The 17,258-nt window shown below is 40.8% G+C and overlaps 2 pseudogenes; one reads left to right on the top strand and one right to left on the bottom strand.

Moving 5' to 3' along the window:
* Positions 1 to 2,608: 2,608 nt before the first annotated feature.
* On the bottom strand, positions 2,609 to 9,306 carry LOC110292368 (annotated as a pseudogene).
* Positions 9,307 to 14,135: 4,829 nt separating this feature from the next.
* On the top strand, positions 14,136 to 14,498 carry LOC110293666 (annotated as a pseudogene).
* The last annotated feature ends 2,760 nt before the right edge of the window (positions 14,499 to 17,258 follow it).

Genomic DNA, 17,258 nt, shown 5'->3' with positions numbered 1-17,258 from the left:
GTCCAGTGCTATGACTGGCAGTGCTGGGCTTGAATACAATATCCTCATTTCTCACCAGTAAGACGGGTTTATTGCAATCTTATTAGGAAGTTACTCATTTTCAGGGCTCAAAAAAAAGTATATCCCATCTTTTCCAGGCCTTGAGGACTGCTGATGAGAGGTAGTCTGGTTTTATTCTAATGTGCTTTTCTTTGTATGTTTTACTATTGTCCCTTTCAAAATATATTGTTGATATATTGATTCTAGAAGTATTTTATGTTAGTTATGTGTATGGGTGTTTTCCTACATGGATGTCTGTGTACCATATACACACTTAGTGCTTGGAGAAGCCAGAAGAGGGCATCAGAGCCCCTGGAGCTGGAGTTACAGATGGTTGTGAAGCAGTATGTGAGTACTGGGAATCGAATCCAGGTTCTGGAAGAGCATAGTGAAGAATTAAATTGGAATTTTGATGGGGATTGCATTGATTCTATAGATGGCCAATCCATGAGCATGGGAGATATTTCTATCTTATGAGGTCTTCTTGGATTTCTTTCTTCAGAGACATGAAGTTCTTGTCGTACAGATCTTTCCTTGTTTAGTTAGAGTCACACCAAGATATTTTATATTGTTTCTGACTATTGTGAAGGGTGTCATTTTCCTAATTTCTTTCTCAACCCATTTATCCTTTGAGAATAGGAAGGCTACTGATTCGAGTTAATTTTACATATGGTCACTTTGCTGAGGTTGTTTATCAGCTGTGGGAGTTCTCTGGTGGAGTTTTTGGGGTCACTTAAGTATACTATCATATCATCTGCAAATAGTAATATTTTAACTTCTTCCTTTCTAATTTGTATCCCTTTGACCTCCTTTTGTTGTTTAATTGCTCTAGCTAGAACTTCAAGTACTATTGTGAGATCCCGACTTAAAGCATTTCTCCATGAAAGGTAAAGCCCCTGGATGTTCCCCAAGCTTGTTTTCCCTGATCTCTAAAAATACAGCCAGAAAGAAGCTCTTTGTTCTCTATAGCCAGCAAAAAGCCTTTTTGTTTCTATACCTTACAACCAGAGATGCGATAATTGTAAAAAGACCTAGACAGGCACTTGCCTGGCTCCCTGTGCCAAGGACACAGAGATAAAATTTCACAAAGAAGAGCTATAACTCACTCCCCACTCCTTGTGCCTTGTAATTTTACCAAGGACACCCGCCAGAGAAGAGCTGTAGCCCAACTCCTCCCAACTCTCCTCCCAACCCCTCCCAACTCTTCCCAACTCCTCCCAACTCCTCCCAATTTCTCAGCTAGCTGTTAAAAGCCCTCTACTGTTACCGCTCGGGGTTGAACTCCCCTGCCTTGTGTGACGCAAGGAGTTCGTCCTCAGCTAGCTGACAATAAAGCCTCTTGCAGTTTGCATCAGGTGTGGTTTTCTCTTGAGTCATTGGGGTGCCAACCAGCTCATTCCGGGACTTGAGCTGAGGTCTCCCCAGTTTTGGGTTCTTACACTATATTGAATAGAGAGGGAGAGAGAGGGCAGCCTTGTCTAGTCTCTGATTTTAGTGGGATTCCTTCAAATTTCTTTCCATTTAGTTTGAGGTTGGCTACTGGTTTACTGTATATTGCTTTTACTATGTTTAGGTATGAGACTTGAATTCCTGATCTTACCAAGACTTTTAACATGAAAGGATGTTGAATTTTGTCAAATGCTTTTTCAGCATTTAATGAAATGATCATGTGGGTTTTTTTCTTAGAATTTGTTTATGTAGTGGAATATTTTGATGGATTTTCATATATTGAACCATCCCTGCATTCCTGGGATGAAGCCTACTTGATCGTGGAGGATGATCATTTTGATGCGTTCTTGGATTAGATTCCCAAGACTTTTATTGAGTATTTTTGCATTTATATTCATAAGGGAAATTGGTCTAAAGTTCTCTTTCTTTGATGGGTCTTTGTGAGGTTTTGGTATCAGTGTAACTGTGGCTTAATAGAACAAATGGGGTAGTGTTCCTTCTATTTCTATTTTGTAGAATAGTTTGGAGAGTATTGGTATTATGTCTTTTTTGAAGGACTGATAGAATTCTGCACTAAACTCATCTGGTCCTGGCCTTGTTTTGGTTGGGAAACTATTAATGACTGCTTCTATTTCTTTAGGGGTTATGGGACTGTTTAGATGGTTTATCTGATAATGATTTTTTATTTATTTATTTGATGATAAACACACCACTCTATTTTAGGGACCCAAAACACAAAGATAATTTATCATACGTGCATGTTTTGCTCGCATATTTATTTGTATACCACGTGTACCTGGTCCCAGCAGAGACCTGAAAGAAGGCATTGTTTTGTTTTTTTGTTTGCTTGGTTTTTTTGAAGTTACAGCCACCACGTGGGCATTGAGACATGATCCTTCTGTCTTCTAGAATAGCCAATGAATCGTCATAGCTGATCCATCTGGACAGTCCCTAAAGATAACCCTTACTTAACCTGGAAAGTGAAGTTTTGCAAGGTCATGCCCTGAGCTGAAATTTAGAAGTTTCCTTCTGCAAAGCTGATATTGGAAAAGGTGTCAAAAAGACCAGTTCTCAGAGCAAAGACTCTTTAATGAATATATTTTACAAATACACGGGAGAATCATGCAATGCTGCCTACATTGGATGCAATCCTGGGCCACAAGTCTGCACACTCCTTTGCTACTGGACCTGTGATAGCAGAACCTTTCATTTCTCCTTTATTGTTTGTAGCCTCCCTCAGCCCGGAAGTAGGCTGATCCAGACTTTGACCTTGCTGCCACTGAGAAGGAAATTACCTAAGGTGGAGCCTTCCAACCTAGATGGCTCTTTTGTTCTGCCACCTGCCACTGCTCTCTCCAAGACACTGCTACCTGCTGAGAAGCACTTGATATATTCCGGAGGAACATCCTATTCTCCACATCACCTGAAAGACTCCCAGAGGAGCCCCTCACTCAGGCCTCGGGATAATAGCAGACCCTCAAGAACTCACGAGAGATCAAGCTTGATGCAAACCACACGAGGCTTTATTGGGGAAAGCCAGAACTCTGGGCACGACTCATGTTCCACGCAGGGGTAGAGGAGTCGACTCTGAGGGAAAAGGGGTTTCAGTTTTTATAGGTCCTTAAGGGGGAAAGGAGAAGGGGGGAAGTAGGGGATTTCCAGATCCAAACAACATCTATTCTAAAATGATCGATTCCTCAAGAAATGGATATGGGAGGGAAGTAAGGAAGGAGTCTAATGAAGGCGCAGCAGCTCTGGATTGGCCCTGACTATGGTTGCTGGGGAGATTTTCTGACTCTTTCCCAGCAACCAATATAGCAACCAATATCACAAACACCTGACAGTGAGGTGCAGCAATGGGCACACACCTGGTCAGAACATTGGCAGACACACAGGTTCGAGGAGAAGCCAGAGCATTGTGCACCTCTATTTTTCTAAATCGGTGAAGCTAGTTCTATTAACAGTGAAATCTATTTTGCCATTTTCAGGGCTTCTGTGACCTTTTACATTCTGTCAGGATCTTTCATTCCCCACTTCTTCTAGTTACTAGTTCTAATCTTAGAACGAAACTGCAATCTCTTCTTCAAGGTTCTGCAGAGGCTGGTATTGTTGTCTTAATACTAACAGCTGGATGGCACCAATCCTCTCTCTAACAAAGGTCATCAGTTTATTAAGAATTAGTGGGCCACACATCAGCAGCAAGAGCAAAATTATTAGAGGGCCCATCAGAGTAGAAATGAGGGTGGTTAACCAAGGGGATTTATTAAAAAGTCCTTCAAACCATCCGGTCTGTGCTTCTCAGTCTCATTTTCTCTTTTCTAGTCTGTCTTTTAACTTGCTCATGGAGTCTTCTGTGACTCCAGAATGGTCTACATAAAAGCAACATTCTTCTTTTAAGGCAGCACACAACCCTCCTTCTTTAAGGAAAAGCAGGTCTAACCCCCTACGATTATGAAGATCTACCTCTGACAGGGATGTTAAAGATTCTTTTAACTTAGTGATAGACTGTTCTAGGGCCGTGATATCGGTGTCCATTGCTTCTCTTGACTGGCTATAATAGCGGGGAACCTTATTTAGGGCTGCAGCTCTAGTTCCAATTCCTGCCACTATTCCTCCTACCCCTATGAGCACAGCCAAAGTCATAGTCATAGGCTCCCTGTGAAGGCAAGTCGGATGTCTATCAAACTCATCAACAAAAGTTTCTAAAGGATGGTAAATGACTCTGTGCACTAACTGCACTAGGATGCAATAGTCTCTAGTGTTGTTAAACACTGATGTCAATACACAAGCGGTCAATCCAGTGCTGCAAGCCCAACACTTATTGGGACCAGGTGACAAATAATAAGTCAATTTGGTCCAGGGGCTCTTATATAGGTAACATTACACAAATGTTGATGACTCAGAGGCACTTTTCCTATGTATGTGCCTGTGCCAGACACTTCAGTGAGTGTGTGGCTAGGTCCCCAACTGCAGTGATCATGACTGGTGGTATTATTATAAGTTCCCATTACTGCCATCCCCCATTACTGCCATTGGAAGTTCCAGATGTTAGGCACAGCCAATAAGACTTGGTGGCATTGGGATTGGTACCATTTAACACAGAAAAAGCTCCTTGGAGGAGGCCAAACAGTCTTTGTCGGGTAGTTGGTGGCCCAACTTGCTCTGGGGCTATAGAGTAAAGAACAGGACTCAAAAAGTTTTTCTGTGGGGAAGATATTTGGGGAGTCTTTTGGGTAGGGGGTGAGGTCGGGGCTGGCCTTGGGAGAAGGGTCAGTTCGGCTCAGGGAGCACCTTATTAGGGCCTACTGGTAGGACTGGAGGACTTTCGATGTTTAGACGGACATGGAGCAATGATCCAGGTCTACTACTATAATTGAAGAACACGACTCCCCAGGTCATGCCTCCAATCCATTGGGCAAGGGCATAATTTTTTCCTGTGAACTGCAGTTTCACATGATCTAAGTCTGTAGACTTGCATTTCTGCTTTCTGTATAGCCCCATTACTGCATGTTTGCCTGGCCCTTTATTTTGAAAAGAAAACTCTAATCCATCCCCAGAGGGCTCAACGGCCCATTTCCAATCTCCATCATTTGAGGTAACACAACTCCATTGACTGCATTGACTGCAAAAGTACCACCTAGGCCCCCCACACCAGGAACTCTTAAGGTGCTTGGGGCAGCTATAGAACCCATAGTTTCGGACCTCATTAGGGGGAGTACTCCTGGCCACAGGAATGATTTGGTGGAGGCAAAAATACAGGGTTGGCCACCATGCCCCTGGAGGTTCTAATTTTGAGGTGGCAAATAGTATTTGCCCTGATTGGGATAACACTTGCCAAGTGAGAGTCATAGGCTGGTGTGGGTTGTCATTCTTCTTTTTCAGGATGGCGCCTATGATGTAGGCGCAACTTAAGAGGATTATCAGTCCTTTCCAATTCCCATTCATCTTGAAGTTCTTCAGGAGCTCACTTTACGTGAGAGGCATGAATCCAAGCAGAGATACCTTCTATTTTGACAGCAGTAGGGGTGGTCAGTAGCACAATGTAAGGGCTTTTCCAACGAGGTTCTAGACTCCCAGCTTGATGTCGTCTGACGAGAACTGCATCGCCCACCTGGAACTGATGTGGTACCATCAAATCTCCTGGTTCGTAGGCCTCCTTGAGCTGCTCCCAGGCGGTGTTTCTGACCATTTCTAGGACTTTCATGCATGTAAACAATGAAGGACCAGGGTTAAATTCTAGAGAATCTAACACTCTCCCTACTTCAGTGATCGGGGGAGCCCACCCCCCCCTTACAGGATTTCATGTGAAGTAAGCTTAAATTTTCCCGGTGTGTTTCTAACGCAGAACAAGGCAACTGGAAGGAGGGCTGACCAGTCATTCCCGCCAGTCTCTAAGGTCAATTTAGTCAAGGTGTCTTTTAGAGTTCTATCCTTCCTTTCTACCTGTTCTGAACTCTGGGGTCTATAAGCACAATGTAATTTCTAATCAATCCCCAGTTGACTGGCCAGTCCCTGACTTACCTGGGCAACAAAGGCAGGTCTGTTGTCAGACCCTATTACCTTAGATATTCCAAAGCGTGGAAAAATTTCTTCTAGGATTTTCTTAACCACAACATTGGCAGTTTCTTTTTTTGTTGGGTAGGCCTCCACCCATCCTAAAAGGTATCTATAAAAACTAAAAGATACTTATTACCATACATAGCTGGCTTTACATCAGTAAAATTTACTTCCCAATAGGCTCCAGGGCGATCTCCTTGTAGTCTTCTCCTTGGAGAATATCTTGAATGTCCTGCATTAATCATGGTACACGGTACACAGTTCCTAACTACTGCTTCTGCAACATCAGAGAGCATATTACACCTCTAAGACCAGTAAAAAAAACCAAATGAAGCGGCTATACTTAGACCAATCAGAGAATTTTAATTTTTCTAGCTGTAATTATAAAATAACAATCACTTTGTCAATTGCTAAACACATTAATCACAATTGCAGAGAACCCTCCAGGCAAAAAACCATCTATCAGCTTTGATGCATGCATGCATCCCAGTTACTGTGTTTAAAAACAACCCCTCTATGGGAAATAAGTAGGTGTGAATTAGATCACACGTTTATTCTTTTGAGCGTCCCCCTGCTTTAGCACAGATAATTTAGTTGTGTGCTGTGGATGGTGTTTTAAAACACTGAACAATCAAACCTTAATTTGTATATTAATAGTCAATATTATATCTCAGAGCTCACAATTTCTTAAGATTGTTCATCCCTCAGATGCTATTAATTCTCAAATTTGCAATTGCTTATGTATATACAACTCATAAGGGAAATGCTGTCCTTTTAAGAAGGCTGTTTTTGGACATTTAATAAATTGTTCTGGATTGCCTGGACATCTTAAAAAAATGTCATGCTGGATTTATATTTCAGGCAGTCTATAGGTCCTACATATAAGATAGATTGGATATATAATCTCGTTCTTTATATATTCAAAACAGTTATGGTTTAAGATAATATTTTAATATTCTTAGAAATTGTGCATATCAAATTATAAAAAATTCTTTGCTATTAGTGTCCTCAGTTACGACTTGTTTCCACATAATAGTGTTAATTCTTGAGGACTTATACTTAATAAATTGCTACAAATAAATGCTCCTATTTCTGATTAATAAATAAATAAATAAATAAATTATGCACATGTGACTATTAATAACTTTTCAAGTTTTCTAGTTACAACTGCTCTTTAAGAGAAACAATTGAAAGTGCTGTTAGTCCCGGCTCATGTTACATTAAAACTGACTATAACAGTCAGGTATTTGAGATGTTTTGTCAACAAATTATTAATTCTCAAAGACAAGGTATTGTGGAACTTTAAAACTTTAGCTTCTTAAAGGTCAAAGAAGGGGGAAATTATATCCCCGTGCATATTTTTAGCGCATTCCTGTGCACATTATTTAAATCATACTTTTATTTTAGAATTTTGAAATTTAGATGTCAAAGAACTTAATAAATGCCTTATAATATCTTAAAAGGATCTACTTATTGGCATATGGCTTGATCCTGAACAGGTACCTTATTAGGAAAGGGAAAAGCATAGGTTCTCTCCACAGAGCGCTGCAGAAGCATGATGGCTAATTCATGTGACAAGACAGGTGAGTTCGCTCAGTGCTCTGACTGTAGTAACTAGGAAGATGAATTGGGTACATGTTTTTGACCCATCCTTGCTTGCCATTTTTCCAGTTTGGACAAGTGAAGCTGCCTTGCTTTAAACTTTTTAACCTTATGGTAAAAAGAATATCAAAGACTGTGGAATCTGACTTAGAAAGATTAGTCATAAGAAAGAATTATAATGATTTTTGTTTTTCCTTCAATGTGACCAGTTATTCTAACTCAATCTTGCACTGGTCTAGTAATAATTCCAATATTAGAGATTCCTATTGAAGATTATAAAAATCTTAATTACCTAGCAAAGTTAATTTGGAGCACAGCCTCCACTTCCAGAGAATCTCTGGCCTTTTTGCTAATTCTAAGAGCCAACTCCCCCACACCTGGAGGCCAGAGCCTGAGCTTGATGTTGCTAATTTGCAACTGAATAAAGGACCTGGGCTTCCACAAAGAAGCTTTTATATTGTTGCTTTTCACTGTCCCACCTTTGTTTCTCAAACAGGCCAGAAATGCCCTTCAGCCTGAGTACAGCAGATTAAAACCTCACCTCCAACAGGTAGGTGGCAGTTATTAATTTTTATCAAGAAGAATTCTAAGTACATATTGTGGTTTTGGTCTGATTTGGGAATAAAGTGTGCTATGAGGGCCGGTTAGTTAATAATGGGGCAACCAGATGTGGAATCATACCAATCTAAGACAGGGGTACATGTCAAAAGGCGGTGGCTGTAGATAATACACCACAGAGCCATGTTTGTGTGAAATATTACACAAACTAGCTGTATGTAGCTTCCTATGATGGAATTGGATGGTTCAAGAAGATCTGAGATCTTAAGGCAGGCACAGCCACCAGCCACCATAATTCCCAGGCAGGACTATGGAGCATAAATAAATTTTATGCCTCGGTCCGGCTATTTTTATTATATAATCAGGGAAGAATTGTAGCCTCCCTCAGCCCTGAAATAGGCTGATCCAGACTTTGACCTTGCTGCCAGTGAGAAGGAAATTACTTAAGGTGGAGCTGCTGAGAAGCCCCTGATACATTCTGGAGGAACATCCTATTCTGCACATCACCTACAGGCTGACTCCAGACACCAAGAATGGACTGGCGGGGGATGGGCCTTCCCCCCTTTTATAAGCACACTCTCTTAGTAAACTGAGAGCCTTGAGCAGAATCTTGTCTTGGCTCCATTAACCTCTCGCCGTCTAAGTCTCTTTCAGCCCCAGTCTGCCTCCCTGGTGTACCCGGTCCTTGTAAGCCGCAGGCCAACATACAACAATTGTTTACTATGACCCCTGCGTTATCTTCAAAATAAAGAAACATCCCATCTTTTCTTCGATAGGACTTTCGTTGTCAAATTACCACTGCTGGAGGTACCTTTTTCCTTAATTCTGGTTTGCCTTTCTTAACTGTGGCCATCACCATGTCCCAGCAGCAGGAAGTCTGTTCAGCTGTCCCTTGATTCCCTTCACAGAGATGATATACAAGTTTTTGGCTCCTATGTTGTTCGCACAGTTGATCACAGCTCCGACCGGAAGACCCAGGGAAATCCGGAATTTTGCTCCGGACAACCCATTTTATCCTCACTTCGACACCTTGAGCATCCAGAAAGAGTCAGAAAGGAAGTTAGTACAAGGAACACTGGGATATGAATGGGCTCTGATCATGATTTAACTTTGGTATTTGGTATCTGTCTAGAAAATTGTCTATTTCATCCAGGTTTTCCAGTTTTGTTGAGTATAGCCTTTTGTAGTAGGGTCTGATGATTTTTTGAATTTCCTCAATTTCTGTTGTTATATCTCCCCTTTCATGTCTGATTTTGTTAATTTGGATACTGTCTCTGTGCCCTCTGGTTAGTCTAGCTAAGAGTTTATGTATCTTGCTGATTTTCTCAAAGAACCAGCTCCTGGTTTTGTTGATTTTTTGTTTCTATTTGGTTGATTTCAGCCCTGAGTTTGATTATTTCCTGCCTTCTACTCCTCTTGAGTGTATTTGCTTCTTTTCGTTCTAGAGCTTTCAGGTGTGCTGTTAAATGCTCTCTCCAGTTTCTTTTTGGAGACACTCAGAGCTATGAGTTTTCCTTTTACCACTGTTTTCATTGTGTCCCATAAGTTTTGGTATGATGTGTCTTTATTTTCATTAAATTCTAAAAAGCTTTTAATTTCTTCCTTTATCCTTCCTTGACCAAGTTATCACTGAGTAGAGTATGGTTCAGCTTCCTTGTGTATGTGGGCTTTCTGGTCTTTTGTTTGTTTGTTTGTTCGTTTGTTTGTTTTTATTGAAGACCAGCCTTAGTCTGTGGTGATCTGATAGGGTGCATGAGATTATTTGAATCTTCTTATATCTTTTGAGGCATGTTTTGTGACCGATTGTATGGTCAGTTTTGGAGAAGGTACCATGAGGTGTTGAGAAGAAGATATATTCTTTTGTTTTAAGATGAAATGTCCTATATATAACTGTTAAATCCATTTGGTCCATAACTTCTGTTAGTTTCACTGTGTTTATGATTAGTTTGTGTTTCCATGATCTGTCCATTGATGAGAGTGGGGTGTTGAAGTCTCCCACTATTATTGTGTGAAGTGAAGTGTGTGCTTTGAGCTTTAGTAAAATTTTTTTTATGAATCTGGGTGCTATTGCATTTGGAGCATAGATGTTCAGAATTGAGAGCTCATCTTGGTAGATTTTTCCTTTGACCAGTAGGAAGTGTCCTTCCTCATCTTTTTTGATAACTTTTGGCTGAGAGTTGATTTTATTTGATATTAGAATGGCTACTCTAGCTTGTTTCTTGGAACCATTTTCTTGGAAACTTGTTTCCCAGCCCTTTACTCGAGGTAGTGTCTGCCTTTGTCACTGAGGTGCTTTTCCTGTATGCAGGAAATGCTGGGTCGTAGTCACGTATCCAGTGTGTTAATCTATGTCTTTTGGGGGGGAATTGATCCACTGATGTTAAGAGATATTAAGGAAAAGTGATTGTTGCTTTCTGTTATTTTCTATGTTATTTTTATGTTTGTGTGGCTATCATCTTTGGGTTTGTTGAAAGATTACTTTCTTGCTTTTTCTAGGGTATAGTTTCCCTCCTTGTGTTGGTGTTTTCCTTCAGTTTTCTTTTGTAGAGCTGGATTTATGGAAAGATATTGTGTAAATTTCCTTTTGTCATGGAATATCTTGGTTTCTCCATCTATGGTAATGGAAAGTTTTGCTGGGTTTAGTAGTCTGGGCTGACATTTGTGTTTTCTTTACAGTCTATATGACATCTACCCAGGATCTTCTAGCTTTTATAGTCTCTGTTGAAAATTCTGGTGTAATTCTGATAGGTCTGCCTTCATATGTTACTTTTTATGGCCTTTTCCCCTAACTGCTTTTAATATTCTCTCTTTCTTATGTGCATTTGTTGTTTTGACTATTATGTGACAGTAAGAATTTCTTTTCTAGTCCCATCTATTTGGGATTATGTAGGCTTCCTGTTTGTGAGAATCTCTTTCTTTAGGTTAGGGAAGTTTTCTTGTATAATTTTGTTGAAGATATTTACTGGCCCTTTAAGTTGGGAATCTTCACTCCCTTCTATACCTATCCTTAGGTTAGGTTATCCTTAGGTTTGGTCTTCTCATTTTGTCCTGGATGTTTTGTGTTAGGAGTTTTTTTGCATTTTTCTTTTCTTTTGACTGTTGTGTCAATGTTTTCTATGGAATCTTCTGCCCCTGAGATTCTCTCTTTCATCTCTTGTATTCTGTTGGTGATGCTTGCATCTATTCTTTTTTAATTTAAAAATTTATTAGATATTTTCTTTAATTACATTTCAAATATTATCCCCTTTCCTAGTTTCCCCTCTGAAAATCCCCTATCCCCTACCCCCTCTCTATGCTCCCCAACCCACCCATTGTCATTCCTGGTCCTGGCATTCCCCTATACTGGGGCATAGAACCTTCACAGGACCAAGGGCCTCTCCTCCCATTGATGACCGACTAGGCCATTCTCTGCTACAAGTTCCACCATGTGTTTTCTCTGATTGATGGTATAGTTCCAAGGAGCTCTGGGGGTACTGGTTAGTTCATATTGCATCTATGAGTCTTATTCTCTCTTAGGTATTCTAACTTCAGGGTTTCTTTCTGTGTGAATTCTTTATTGTTTCTATTTCCATTTTTAGATCCTGGATTGTTTTGTTCATTTCCTTTGCCTATTTGATTGAGTTTTCCTGTAATTCTTTAAGAGAATTTTTTGTTTCCTCTTTAAGGGCTTCTACCTGTTTACCCATGTTCTCCTGTTTTTCTTTAAGGGAGTTATTTATGTCTTTCTTAAAGTCCTCTATCATCATCATGAGATGTGACTTTAAATCAGAGTCTTGCTTTTCTGGTGTGTTGGGGTATCCAGGGCTCACTGTGATGGGAGAACTAGGTTCTGATGATGCCAAGTAGGCTTGGTTTCTGTTGCTTATGTTCTTGCCATTGCCTCTTGCCATCTGGTTATCTCTGTTGTTAACTGGTCTTACTGTCTCTGACTGTGGTTTTTCCCTCCTGCAAACCTGTTTGTTATACTCCTGGGAGACCAGTTCTCTTTTGGAGGAATATGGTTATGGAGAACTGTGACACAGGGTCAGGTCCTGGGTGCAGATAGAAACCAGAAGGATCCTGTCCCCAGCTGATCCTTGGTTCCTGTATCCTAATGACTCTGGCAGGTTCCTCTTGGGCCAGGAATTTGAGTAGGAGTGGTGGTCTTACCTGTGTTCACAGGTATGTTGGCACTCCTGGGAGACCAGCTGTTTCCTGGCGGTATTTGGGTATGGAGAGCTGTGCCACAGGATCAGCTCCAGTTCCAGACAGAAACTGGAAGGTTCTTGTCCTAGGCTGCTCCTCTTTTCCTATGTCCTGAGAGTTCTGGGCTGGTCCCTTGGAGCTGAAGTTGTGGTCTTACCTGTGCTCAGAGGAATGTCAGCACTCCTGGGAAACCAGCTCTCTCCCAGTGGTATTTGGGTATGCTGTGGCCTTGGCTTTCTTTTTGAGTGGAACTTCTGTCCTTTCCTTCCACTTCTCCCTCCCTCCCTGACCAATGGCCAAGTGGCCAGAGCTCCAGTTGGCTCACCTTTTCTGTGAATTGTTTGTCTTTTCTTGGCACTTTTTTATGGTTATGTCAGCATCTTTATGGATTCCCAAAGCTCTACTTTGTTTTGAACCGTCTTTTCCATCCATCCATCCATCCATCCATCCATCCATCCATCCATCCATCCATATATATACACATATATCATACATACATACATATATGCATATATACATATATACATATGAGTGTGTGTGTGTGTAATTTTATGTGTATGAATGCTTGTCCTGCATGTGCATTTATGTGCACCACATGCTTGACTGGTGTCCAAAGAGGTCAGATGTCAGAAGAAGATGTCAAATACCCTGGAACTAGAATGACAAACAGTTCTTAGCTGTCATGTGGGTGCTGGAAATTGAAGCCTGGTCCACTGGATGAGCAGCTAGTGCTCTTACTGACTGAGCCATCTCTCCAGTCCCTTTCTTCTTTTGGTTTATGTGTATGTAGGCAAAGGCCAGAGGATCTCTCAGAGTTTGAGGCCAGCCTGGTCTACATAGGAAGGTTCCTGTCAAGGCTACTGTCTTAGTCAGTGTTCTACTACTGTGAAGAGACACCATGATTGCAGAAGCTCTTATAAAGGAAAATATTTAATTGGGACTGGCTTACAGTTTCAGAGGTTTAGTACATTCTGACCATGGCATGGAACATGTCAACACAAAGGCAGACATGGTGCTGGAGAAGTAGTTGAGAGTTCTACATCTGGATCCACAGGCAGCAGGAAGATAGAGATCTAGAATGGGTTTTTGGAAGCTCCAAATTCAATCTCAATGACATACTACTTCCTATGAGGTCACACTTCCTAATTCTTTCAAATAGTGTCACTTCCTGGTGACCAATCATTTAAATATGAGCCTATGAAGAGCATTCTTATTCAAGCCACCACAGCTGCCTAGTGAAACCTAGTTTCAGAGACAAAACAAATCCAAAGAAGCCCAAATAAGCGAATTTCAAGTCCTTGGGTTGTCATTTGCATAGCTGCTCTTCCTACTTGGCTCTATCTTCAGAACTGTGATAAAGAGACACTGTAAGTCCATGCAGAAAGTTTCCAGGGATGCTTAGAAAACACTAGCAACCCAAGTCAGAGGAAGACCCAATGCCAAATAAATGACAGCCTTGGACAGGTGAGGTCTAGGCCAGAATGGGAACTGTATAAGTATCCCAAGATTTTCCTTTGAGGGGAGTGAGGACAAGGTGAGTTTGCCAGCGTCCTTGCAGGAGAACCCTTGAGTAGGCTGAATATTCCAAGTTTTACCTCCTCTCCCTCTACTCTTTTCTTGTAGGTACTACAAGCACAGAGAACTCTGTATAAATTAAAAAACAAAGCAAAAACCCAATTTGTCGCTCTTTCTGCCATCTTGGTGCCTATGGAGGTCTGCTGGGAACAGAACTTCTAACAGCAAGTATGTCTGGAAGGCTGTGGTGCAAGACCATTTTTGCTGGCTACAAGCGAGGTCTCCGGAACCAAAGAGAGCACACGGCTCTTCTTAAAATCGAAGGAGTTTATGCCCGAGATGAAACGGAGTTCTACTTAGGCAAGAGATGTGCTTATGTGTATAAAGCAAAAAACAATACAGTGACTCCCGGAAGCAAAGCAAACAAACCCAGAGTGATCCGGGGAAAAGTAACTTAGGCCCATGGAAACAGTGGTATGGTTCGTGCCAAATTCCGAAGCAACCTTCCTGCAAAGGCCATTGGACACAGAATCTGTGTGATGCTGTACCCATCCCGGATTTAAACTAATGGAGAGTAAATAAATAAAAGTAGATTTGAAACAAACAAACAAACAAACAAACAAACCCAATTTGTCTTAAATATCTAAGAGTATAGTTGGATTTAATATAATCATGTTTGGTGTTCTTTTAGTTTTTTGTTTGCCTGTATTTATAACAATTATTGATTTCATGTGATTGTCTGTTTGTCTAGCTGTTAGTCTGTGTCTGTGATTTGACAGTTTTATTTCACATATGTACTTGTATGTGAGACTATAATATGGAGGTGTTTGCTTCTCTGTAATTATATGGATTTCTTTCCCTTCCCCCCCACCCCAGGAAAATTGATTATTCAGTTTAATTTTATTTATTTGACTTAATGGATTATTTAGATTTGCTATCACATTTAAATCCTAACTAAGCTGCAGACATATGGGAGTTATTTATCAAACTGTCATGGATCCATGAAAATAAGTTCCCCCAAGGAATATCTTAAAGTACAACTGATTTACTTAAGAACAAACGCATGCTATTAATTTATTTTATTCTGTCATACATTTGGATTTTTAGTAGATTTGTTTTACTCTATTACTTTTCCTTATAAATAAGGTTTCAATTTAAAGGTTATATCATCTTAGCATATGGACCTACATTTCTCTATGCCCCATATGTTTGAATATGTAGTTTGTGATACACATATATGGTGAAGTTTTCCTCAAAGGGATTCTATTCAAGTTGTCTTATGAATAACTGGGTACTCAAGGGGCCTGGAGAGATGGCTTTGTGGTTAAGACCATAGGCTATCATTGCAGATAACCCAGCTTTGATTTCCAGCACCCACATGTTGGCTCACAGCTGTCTGCAACTCCATTTCCAGGGCATCTGAGTGCTATTCTGGTGTCCTCAGGCACTGCACTCATGGAACACAGATAGTCATGCAGGCAAACACCCATACACATAAAATAATAAAAAATATGAGCACTCAAATAAAAGTAGTCTGAATTCCTTTTTCATTTATGATCACACCTATTCTGGTTCTCATCAAAAGAGCATCCCTGGTGCTCAGACACTCAAGCTCCTTCTTGAACAGATAGGCTGAGATGGTCCCTGACAGTCAGTTTCTCCATCCCTGATCACTCTAAAGAAGGTTCAGAAAACAGATACTTGACCATTATCAAACCTTAAAATTAAAGGGTCAAGAGTCACAGCAGTGAAACTGAGGCAGCCTAGAAAGATAGGGAGACTAGGGTGGACACCCTGGGATGCAGCTTGTTTCCTGTTTACTGAGAGTCAATCGTCTTCAATTGATAAAGCAGAAGTTGCTTGCAAAGACAGTTCTCAATCTTCCTTTCCCTGAAGATGTCTCTCTCAGACAAGGATGTTCAAAACAACACTATTTAAGTAGGACCAGAACATTTATAGCCCTGAGTTTAACTGTGTTAGGACACCTCTCAGAAACGATGCCCCTCAAAGGAATGCATTATAGGTTCATTTAACAAAGGAAATTATTTAAGATAAGGGGAACAGATAAACCATCACATATATTTGCTGCTTAGTTTTAAGCTTTAGCTAATTTTATAAGTATGTATAATCTTTAAAGTTTGTTCTAAGTTATATCTTTTGAACCATGTAATTTACCAATCCCCTGTGCACACAGCAGACCACTGTGATACACACACACACACACACACACCCATTGTAAAGTCTCCTGAGTCTGACTGTCTTTGAAGAAGCCTACATCCATCTCTCGGTGGTTATGCTCAATCTTTTCCTTAAGCAGATCTTCTCTGAATGCCCCTGTGTAAACCAGAAGTGTAATGTATTTTGTGTTCACTTAAAATACTTGCTTTCTTTCCCTGTTCTGACTCATCCTCAGATTACTTTCTGTGGCATGGTTAAGTAACCAGTTCTGCTAGAGTGTAGGTGCCCCATGGCCAGAGTGGGCAGATTCTGAGGGATACTTTTGGCAGAGCTCAGCTGTCTTCCTGCCACCACTGAAGCATTTACCTTGTGCCAGGCACTAATCTAAGTGTCTTATAATGTGAGTAATGTAATCCTATGACAACTCCTCATCTATAAATGAGAAAACTGAGGTGCAGAGTTCAAGTACATAGCTCAGGGCACAGAGTGACCAGAGGCTTAGGACACTTACACAATAGAATCACAATGTTTATCGCTTAACTAGAGGCAGGTGTGGTGGTGCACGCCCGTAATCTCAGCATTTGGGAGGGTGAGGCTGGAGGATTTTGAGTAAGAAGCTAGCTTGGGCTATACAGTAAAACTCTGCCTTAAGATACCAACCAAGTGACCTAAGAAGCTTAATTAGGAGTAAAGTCAATTAAGGCTGAATGATTAGAATCACGTGGAGATATTGAGACATGTCAAAAGATCCCAGAGGTCAAATCCAAAAGGAACAGTACTAAATCGTACTCCATGCCACATCTTTATTTCTGTGATCTGAGAAGTTTTATTTTTTTAATTAAAATTTAATTTAATTTTTTAATGAGTTATTTTCTTCATTTACATTTCCAGTGCTATCCCAAAAGTCCCCCATACCCTCCCCCCCCCCCCCCACTCCCACCTCTTGGCCCTGGCGTTACCCTGTACTGAGGCATATAAAGTTTGCAAGACCAATGGGCCTCTCTTTCCAATGATGGCCAACTAGGCCATCTTCTGATACATATGCAACTAGAGACATGAGCTCTGGGGGGAACTGGTTAGTTCATAATGTTGTTCCACCTATAGGGTTGCAGACCCCTTTAGCTCCTTGGGTAATTCCTCCATTGGGGGCCCTGTGGTCCATCCAATAGCTGACT

Source organism: Mus caroli, chromosome 4 (assembly GCF_900094665.2).
Source record: "Mus caroli chromosome 4, CAROLI_EIJ_v1.1, whole genome shotgun sequence".
Taxonomy (NCBI): Eukaryota; Metazoa; Chordata; class Mammalia; order Rodentia; family Muridae; genus Mus; species Mus caroli.
Note: the sequence above shows the minus strand (reverse complement) of the source record. Positions and strands in the feature narration are given on the sequence as shown.